This window comes from Ursus arctos, chromosome X (assembly GCF_023065955.2).
Source record: "Ursus arctos isolate Adak ecotype North America chromosome X, UrsArc2.0, whole genome shotgun sequence".
Lineage (NCBI taxonomy): Eukaryota > Metazoa > Chordata > Mammalia > Carnivora > Ursidae > Ursus > Ursus arctos.
The window spans coordinates 89,514,690-89,524,054 of NC_079873.1; the positions used below are offsets into that span (position 1 = coordinate 89,514,690).

The following is a 9,365-nucleotide window of genomic DNA, read 5'->3' on the forward strand; positions in this document are numbered from 1 at the left end:
ATCATGGTTTTCTCTTGTATAATTCCCATAGAAAGTGGGTGTCATTTATTTAGTCTAATGCTTCACCAGTACCTTGAAATTCCTAACTTTATGCATATTCTTTCCATAAGCCATTAAGCTGAAATGCATCTATGATGTAGTCGAACAGCATTCGTCACATAATATCCAATATTCGTGCTTGTGTTTTTATAAGGGATGTACCTTCTAAGCAGAAGTTGTATATTGTTTGGCCAGAGTTCATGTGACTGAATCCATTGGCTTTCAGATATTCAATAAAGCAAAGAAAATATCAAGAGCGAGTTTTGACATATTTAAAGAAAGCTGTCACAGTAATGCACACTACTCATAAATCTATGGCATAACCTATAGACCGCTGAAGTTGTTTTTATTTTTGATTAAGTTCTGATGTTCAGAGCTTTCTTCTGTATATGTGCATTCAATTCAAGAACAAAAACATTTAAAAGTATATATATTCACAGAAACCCTGGTGGTTCACAAAAGTAAGAAGTAATTAAGATATAGGAACTCATGGGGATGGGGGGATGGGGTAACCAGGTGATGGGTATTGAGGCCATGTGTTGTGATGAGCACTGGGTATTATACGCAGCTAATGAATCATTGAACACTACATCAAAAACTAATGATGTACTATATGTTGGCTAACTGAACATAATAAGAAAAAAGATATAGGAAATCAAAGGCCAAGACAGCAAGAAAGTCCATTTATTCCATATCACATACTCGATTTCCAACCTTAGATAACAGAAACACAATAAAAAATCCTCCTTGCTCTAATCTGGGTGGAATATAGACCCTGTATATTGTCTCCCCAACTACAACAACAAACCTTTCATATGACCAGGGGGATAGAAATATTTTTTCTGCATATCAAACATTAGATATTTTGACTCAAATTTTGGAATAAAATGTATCTTTTCAACTCCACAGCATTTTTTGTAGCTTGGAAAAAAATTGTTCTCAAATGCCTTCTGTGCATATTTTCTTCTTCATATAAAGAATCTTAGCCAATTTAATAGAGAACGGTTTCTATTACCACATTTTCATGCCTCCCCCACAACTTTCGGTGGATGAAATCAAGAAAGGGTGACTATCTCTTTTGCAGGTTAATTTATATGTATAGCCATATAATAAACACTGGTTAAAAGAAATATTACACTAAAGTAATATTTTGTTGCCTTGTTTCTCTTCTTACTCATCTCTGCATTCAGTATCACAAAGTTAATTGTTATTGATACAATTAAATTCAATATATATTTACTGAGTACCTACTAGGCACAAGGGTGTACACCTGATATAAGGAAGGGTAAGATCTAGTTTTTGCCCATGTGATACTTCCAATCCTGCAAAGTAATAAGGCAAATATGCAAATGACTACCCACAATATTGATTAAATTGTCAATAGAAAAGTAGGGGCAAAATTCCAAAGGGAATCTAGGGAGCATGTGTAATGCTTGGGGTGGGTCTCAAAAAATATAGAAATTTTGATAAGGAATAAAGACTGTGAAGGCAGATGGAACTGCATGAGCCAAAACATAAAGATAGGAAACTGAAAAGTGGGTGTGAAAAACAGAAGTGAAAACTAGAGACAGAAATTTGGGTATAGTATTCTGAGTGATAAGATACAAGGAGGGAATCCTGGGAATGTCAGCCCATTGGCACGCATACTCTCACCATAAATTCATGCTTCATTCAGAAGCAGTGCTGTATGGCAAATCACGATGGTGACTAGGGTATGCAGTGAATTCACAGACAGCGATGCTGGCAGAAGTATAGCAAACAATGAAGGAAAATCCATACCTAAAGTAAGTTTCTATTCCAATGAAGACAACTCTGTCCACAACCCCTCACAACCATGATGGCAGGTCACTGACATCCTCCAATAAATGGAGGGGATCAGGATTGGTCACTGCTATAGATTGATTGTGGACACAACAGTGATGATAGCCAGGAATGTCTTGGGAGGTAAAGTCTATATAATTGAGCACAGGCATAATTTCCATCCCTGCCACCAAGACCATTTTCTCCTTCATGAGTTATTGTGAATAACCTCTGGATAGCTGAGGATAAAAGTTGCCTGACATCTACTGCATAGGTCATTTTGTCTACTTGATTATTGAAGGGCCACCTTTGCAGTAAATGCATCTAGGGAGAATTTACACAAGACACAAATATCTACATATTTGAGACCATTCTAAGAGGTCCATCCAAATTGCTCTTTCCCAAACCTCTTTTTTTTTTTTAAAGATTTTATTTATTTATTTGACAGAGACAGCTAGCGAGAGAAGGAACACAAGCAGGGGGAGTGGGAGAGGAAGAAGCAGGCTCCTAGTGGAGGAGCCTGATGTGGGGTTCGATCCCAGGATGCTGGGATCACGCCCTGAGCCGAAGGCAGATGCTTAATGACTGAGCCACCCAGGCACCCCTCTTTCCCAAACCTCTTGTCATCAACCCTTTAATCTTGTTCCTGTTAAGTCCCTGACCATCTGGTCATTCTAATAGCTACTGTCCATGAATTACTGTAGATGCATTATTTAGGGCATTTTGCTCTGCAAGCAAACCGGGCCTCCAGATAAACACTGGAGTTCTGAGCTCTGCTCACATGGAGGATTGTCCTTTCTTGTTATCCATTAGGGATACTACCAAGTAGGGCTGTAATGTGTCAGTAATCCAACTCTGCCTTGAGATAGCATACTGTCTGATTGCGGAACCTTCTATAAATCAAACATGAGTCTTCTTCTCCTAAGCCAAATGATCATGGTGACCTCTTCATGGGGACATAGGAATAGACAGGGAGAAGTGGCATCCAGGAAGAGTCAGTGCTACTGGAATGCAAGCACCATGCTTGGCTGAAGTATTTGTGGCTTTAGCACCAACTTGAGAGTGACCCTACAGACTGCACTTCATGGCTTGGTTGATCAACCGTTGTATTTTTTAGTGATGGGAAGTTCCATATGCAAATAGATAAATAATAACATAATTATGTTCCATAGTCAGACATTTCATCTCTACCAAAGCATGGATGTCATAATGGAAGTTCTGGAAATGCCTTAATAGAAGTTCCTTTTAAGGGATTTTAGCAAACTAATAGCATATGATACAGCATTGCTAAAGTCCTCCCATTATTTGAATGGCTTTTCTTTTAAAATTTTTATCAATGAAAATTGTGAATAGAATATTCCCTTATGGAATAGCAGGGAGGTCGTTAGAAGGAAGGGAAAAATGAAGGAGAGGTAAACAGAGGAGGAAATGAACCACGAGTGACTATGGACTCCAGGAAACAAACTGGGGGTTTTAGAGGGGAGGGGGGTGGGGGGATAGGCTAGCCCAGTGAAGGGTATTAAGGAGGGCACATATTGCATGGAGCACTGGGTGTTATACACAAACAATGAATCATGGAACACTACATCAAAGTTAATGATGTACTGTATGGTGACTAACATATCATAATAAAAAAATTTTTAAAAAGAATATTCCCTTATGTTAACAGGAAAGAAATCCAATATGAAATTCCTATATCCACAAGAACACTGTGGGTTTTACCTAATGCACCAGGCTACAAAATTGCTTGCATAGATAAAGCAAAGTTGAGGACAGATGTAGTCTGAAATGGAAACACCAACATTATCTCAGCCTCTCAGGGAGTAAGTACCCTATCCTGAGTCACAATCTCCTAGAATAAATTTAATTCATTACGATGGTTGTCACTAGTTGATACTCAAAACTTGACAAGTTTTATATATATATATATATATATATATATATATATATATATATATATATATATATGCATCTGGATGGACGTGTGAGTTTTCTAAGACATTTTTGACTAACATTTATCCATCATGAAATGCTGAGGAAGACTGCTGGATGCGATAAGAAAGTAAGATGTATATAAGACAAACTGTTACATGACAACAGCTGGAGTCTTGAGGATTATGTAATTCAGAAAGTACTGTTGGTGTCTTTTATATATGGCCTTTTTCATATTTTACATTTATATGTAGCTCTGTGGTTTTCTAAATGAAAGATTCAGGTTTTGAAAGTCAATCTTGGTCCTAGTGTTTCCCAAATCTTGTTTTAATGTATGGAAGCATAAGAGGAGTAAGCAAAAATTTAGAGTTGTAACGTCTCTACAAAAAAACTCGTCTCAACACAAGTTTCTCAAAAAGATCTCCTATGAACATTTTGTGTTTATGTGTGAAATGAATTATTATTGGTGTGGAAGGGGAAAAATATTCAGCAGCAGTCATTCTGGTATCCAGACTGGAAAACATGGCTATTTGGGCAGCCCCTAAATTTTTTCTTAATTTATTCCAACTTCCTTGCAAAGCATGCCACATAGTGAAAACCCAGGGGGTATAAATCTGTTGTGAGGGCAGGAAAACTCCCACTGGCTGGGTGAATGTTTGCTTGCAGATAGAAAATTGATTGAGAAAAAAATCTCCTTTACTGAGCGACTTTGCATCAAGGAGACTGGGTGATGCAGAACAAAAACATTGTATATTCATTGGCTGTGTTGGTACAAATGAAAGTGTCAAACTTATCTTTTGGCAATGTAAATTGACTCTACAGGCAAATAAACTGCAATAATATCAACAGGCCTCACATAAACTGAAGAAAATTGCCTTCCTAGAGTCATATATGCCAAGCCTGATTCAGAACATGGCACACTGCCTTCGTATTGTTTGTGTCTAGGTGTCCTTCACTCATAAAGGTTAGCTGCAGGTACACTTACAGCTACTCTTCAGTATGGTACAGAGCCACGTAATGATGTAACAGAAAGCATGATTTATGGAGCAAGTCAAATAACTTAATTTTAGTGAGAAGTGAAGAAAATAGGGTGCTCTGAATTAATTTCTGATTAAGAGACAATTGAATAAAATATGTTTTATGGAGGTATATTCCTATAAATCTTTCTGAAATATGCTGGTTCACATTCCTACCTAGCAGGCACATGGTGAAGGGTCTTGCAGGACTTTCTGATTTCTGTCAGTGAGTCAATAATTTTATCACTCACCCCTTTTATGTGAATACTTTCTTCTAGGAACATAATACTTATTGATTTGCTTAAAACTTTATGTAAGGTAGGCCTTCCAATAAACCACCTTTTAACAGTTGAGGACAGTTTGGAAGGGAGAGTTAGAACTAGGGTACTTTAAACATAGAGCCCACATTCTTAACCACTTTGTCGTGCTGCCCCAAAGCACAGTATACAATCACGTAGATGCTGAATATTGCATGTCTTTGATTATTTCTTCCTTGGTTTTCAGAACCAGTTCTCAAGTCATAATCAATCCCATACCATCCTTCAAATTGCCATTGCTTCTTAACAACCAATTCTTGGACATTTTCATATGTTTCCAGAACAAATACAGTGTATTCTAATTGACTGATCCATCTGTCTTCACTCTTCACCTGTGGTTCATTGTATACAATGTTACAAGATCAATCTTTTGGGAGCACAACCTGATTGATGTGTCTACGCACCTGTTCCTTGCTCTAATACAAGAATCCTTTGGTCTAGCCAAACCCATATCCTAATTCTATCCTTGTATCTTGCCCAGTCAGCCCATTTGTACCATCATTCTCCATTGGAATGCCTTCCTCTTCCCTACATACCTACTGGAAACCAATACCCATATTTCAGATCACATTTTAAGGTTTCCCCAATCTCCATAAAGAATATCAGCCTACAGCAACTATCTCATTACCTACACCAAACATTGACAACTATTCAACTTAAGATCTAGCTCTCTACTTTCACTTTGTAGGTAAAAGCTGAATTTAGAATTGATGACAGAGTTCTATGGTTGTAGAAGGTTTAGATAATGTTTAATTGAATATTAATTGACCCCAGAATATTCAGCAAAAATTCTCCTTTTACTTAAATTCATTTTTCTGGAAGAGAACATAAAATTCAGGTTAATTGACAATTAAGTTATTTTGAGTCTTATTAAAAGAAGGATTACTGTTTTGCCTATCCAGAGCCCAATTCTTTACTGCATAAAAATTATTGAGTACTAGGAATTTGTTTCGTGTTTCACAGTATCCTGTGAAATTTAAAAATTTTAAATTACTGGCAGTAAATTCTCTATGCGCTATGGAAAATACCCATTACCTAAGAGTAGAATGTGGAAGTGTGAACACTTTCAGGTTTGAGAACGACCATAATCATGGATATTTCAAAGTGTGTGTTTTTGAGAGGAGTGGAGAATTGAAAGATGAAAAATGCAATCATTAAAAAGAACAAAATATAATCAACATTCATTTCCAACCCGTGCACATAGAAGGATTGTTTATTTGGCTTACATATGTAGTCATAATTTATCAATCTTCATCTAATCATAAGCAAAGTATCCACAAATTTATAAGAGTTGCTTGTGATCAACAATATAGAAATCAGGGCAGTATTTATGGTCTTAAAAGATTTTACCAGAAAATGTGTTGATCCTGGAAATAAGTGAAGTAACCCTTATAAACATATGGGACACAGATCAGTACAATGAAACCCCATTTTCTTTTCTATTTTTTTATTTTTAAAGATTTTATTTATTTATTTGACAGAGAGACAGCCAGCAAGAGAGGGAACACAAGCAGGGGGAGTGGGAGAGGAAGAAGCAGGCTCCTAGCGGAGGAGCCTGATGTGGGGCTCGATCCCAGAACTCCAGAATCATGCCCTGAGCCGAAGGCAGACACTTAATGACTGAGCCACCCAGGCGCCCCAGTGAAACCCCATTTTCAATGAAAAGTTGAATTGTAATTGCACAAGCTTTCTTTTAGGAGAAACTTTAACTTAGAGTAAACATAGGCAGTTAATAAACTTGAATTATATTATATAAGAGGTAATCATGGAAACGTTGGCAGAATGAAATGTCACAAAAAGCACTACCATTATCTAATGCATTCTTCATACTTGGTGACAAAAGAAATAATGATTAAAGTTATATTCTCAAAATCATCTGTCACTCCCACAGGTTAGCAATTTTCCCATGTAGCAGAAAATGCCTGTTATAAACAGATTTGTCACATGTCAATTAAAGAAAAATAAAGATTAAAGTCCTCCAATAATATGCTGGAGAAAAATAACATGTTTTGATATTTTAGCATTACCAAAGTTCACATTTCATTTTAGAACTGCCAGGAAAATAATAAAAAGTGCTGTGTGAAAAAAATGGTCTTTAAATTCAATTTCCCACTGATGTGTTAATGAACTTGAAAAAAATCAAAGTATAATATGAAAAGCACAAGGCAAGTTCCAAATAGGGCAAGACATTTTTAATAGCATACTTCAATAAACGTAGACATTACTCTTAATATTTTCATTACTGAAATTTTTACAAAGACATTTTCAATTAACAGCAAATCTGATTTTTCTGTCCACTATATTCTTAGAACCTAGAAAAATTTACCCAGCGTCTAAATAGAGCTAACAGTAACTGAGAAGAATAGGCTTTTCTTGGATGAATAGAAATCTCACGCAGGTATTCCTTCTTTTTTGTAATAAATGTGCAACTAAACGCATAGACGTTTTTATTTTTATTATTTCTCACTTTAAAAAATCAAGAGAGGAGCGCCTGGCTGGCTCAGTTAGTAGAGCATGTGACTCCTGATCTCGGGGTTGTGAGTTCAAGTCTCACATTGGTTATAGAGATTACTTAAAAATCATAATAAATAAATAAATAAATAAATAGAATTTAAATAAAAACTTGGAAGAAAAATAAATAAATAAAAATTAAAAGCAAGAGGAAGTATGCAAGTTGTTTGGTAAAGCCAGTAATCACATTGAGATACTTTCTTTTTTCTAGTCAGTTCAGATTTTCATATAAAACAATATCCTTTAACATATAAGAGGTGTTTTGGGTGCCTGGGTGGCTGAGTCAGCTAATCAGCTGCCTTCTGCTCAGGTCATGATCCCGAGATCCTGGGATGGAGCCCTGTGTTGTCAGGCTCACTGCTCAATAGAGAGTCTACTTCTCCCTCACCCTCTACCTCTGCCCCTCTCCCCGATCATGCCCTCTTGTTTCTCTCAAATAAATAAATAAACTCTTTTAAAAAACAAGTAAGAGGTGTCTCACAGATAGAAATTTGCCAGAAATTTTATCATCAAAATTGAAATAATATGGGAAGTACAGATTCATAGAATATTTTCTGTGAAGGATGCAAACATAGGCATTATACTTTTTAATTTAATTGTTAAATCAGCAACATGTTTCTACTTAATAAACTTCTACAACTGGTGGTTGCCAGAGGGAAGGAGGATGGAGGTTATGGGTGAGATAGGTGAAGGGGATTAAGAGGAACAAACTTCCAGTTATAAAATAAATAAGTCATGGCAATAAAAAATCTAGCGTAAGAGCTCTGCCACCACCACCAACCATGCTGCCCTACTCCATCGTCTACTTCCCTGTTTGCAGCTATGTGCACGCTGCTGACTGACCAGAGCCAGAGCTGGAAGGAGGAGGTGGTGACCATGGAGGCCTGGCTGCAGGGCTCACTCAAGGCCACCTGTCTATATGGGCAACTTCCGAAGTTCCAGAATGGAAACCTTACCCCGTGCCAGTCCAATGCCATCCTGTGATACCCAGACCACTCCCTTGGGCTGTCTGGGAAGGACCAGTGGGAGGTGGCTCTGGTGGACATGATGAATGATGGCAGGGAGAGTATCCACTGCAAATACCTCATCCTCCTCTACGCCACCTAGAGGTCAGGCGAGTAGGAGTATGTGAGGGCACTATTGGGCATCAGAAGATCTTGAGACCCTGCTGTCCCAGAACCAGGGGGGTTCAGCCCTTCATCGTGGGCAACAAGATCTCCTTCACAGACCTCAACCTGTTGGACTTGTTGCGGATTCACCAGGTCCTGGCCCTCAGCTGCCTGGACTCCTCCCCCCTGCTCACAGCTTACCTGGGCACCTCAGCACCTGGCCCAAGCTCAAGGCCTTCCTGGCCTCCTCCAGCATGTGAACCTCCCTATCAGTGACAACCAGAAATAGTGAGGGCTTGTGGGACCATCAGCAGAAAGCAGGGGCTGTCTGCCTTCCTTTCCCCAGGACCAATAAATTTTCCAAGTGAGAATAAAAAAAAAAAAAAAAGTATAGCATAGGAGATAGAGTCAATGATAGTGTAATAATGTATTGTCACAAATGGTAACTACACTTATGGTGAGCATTTTATAATGTATGTAATTCTCTAATCACTATGGTTGTGCATCTAAAACTACTATAATATTGCATGTCAACTATATTTCAATAAAAAATGCATCTCCAAAAAAAGAAACTGCTTTATGACAATTTTTTTGAACATAGGAAGCTACTTTTCACTCTATTTTTAATTAGAAAACAAAAT

At 37.5% G+C, this 9,365-nt stretch overlaps 1 pseudogene; it reads left to right on the forward strand.

The window, feature by feature from the left end:
• The first annotated feature begins 8,397 nt into the window (after window positions 1-8,397).
• Window positions 8,398-9,013, forward strand: LOC113241210 (glutathione S-transferase P-like; annotated as a pseudogene).
• The last annotated feature ends 352 nt before the right edge of the window (window positions 9,014-9,365 follow it).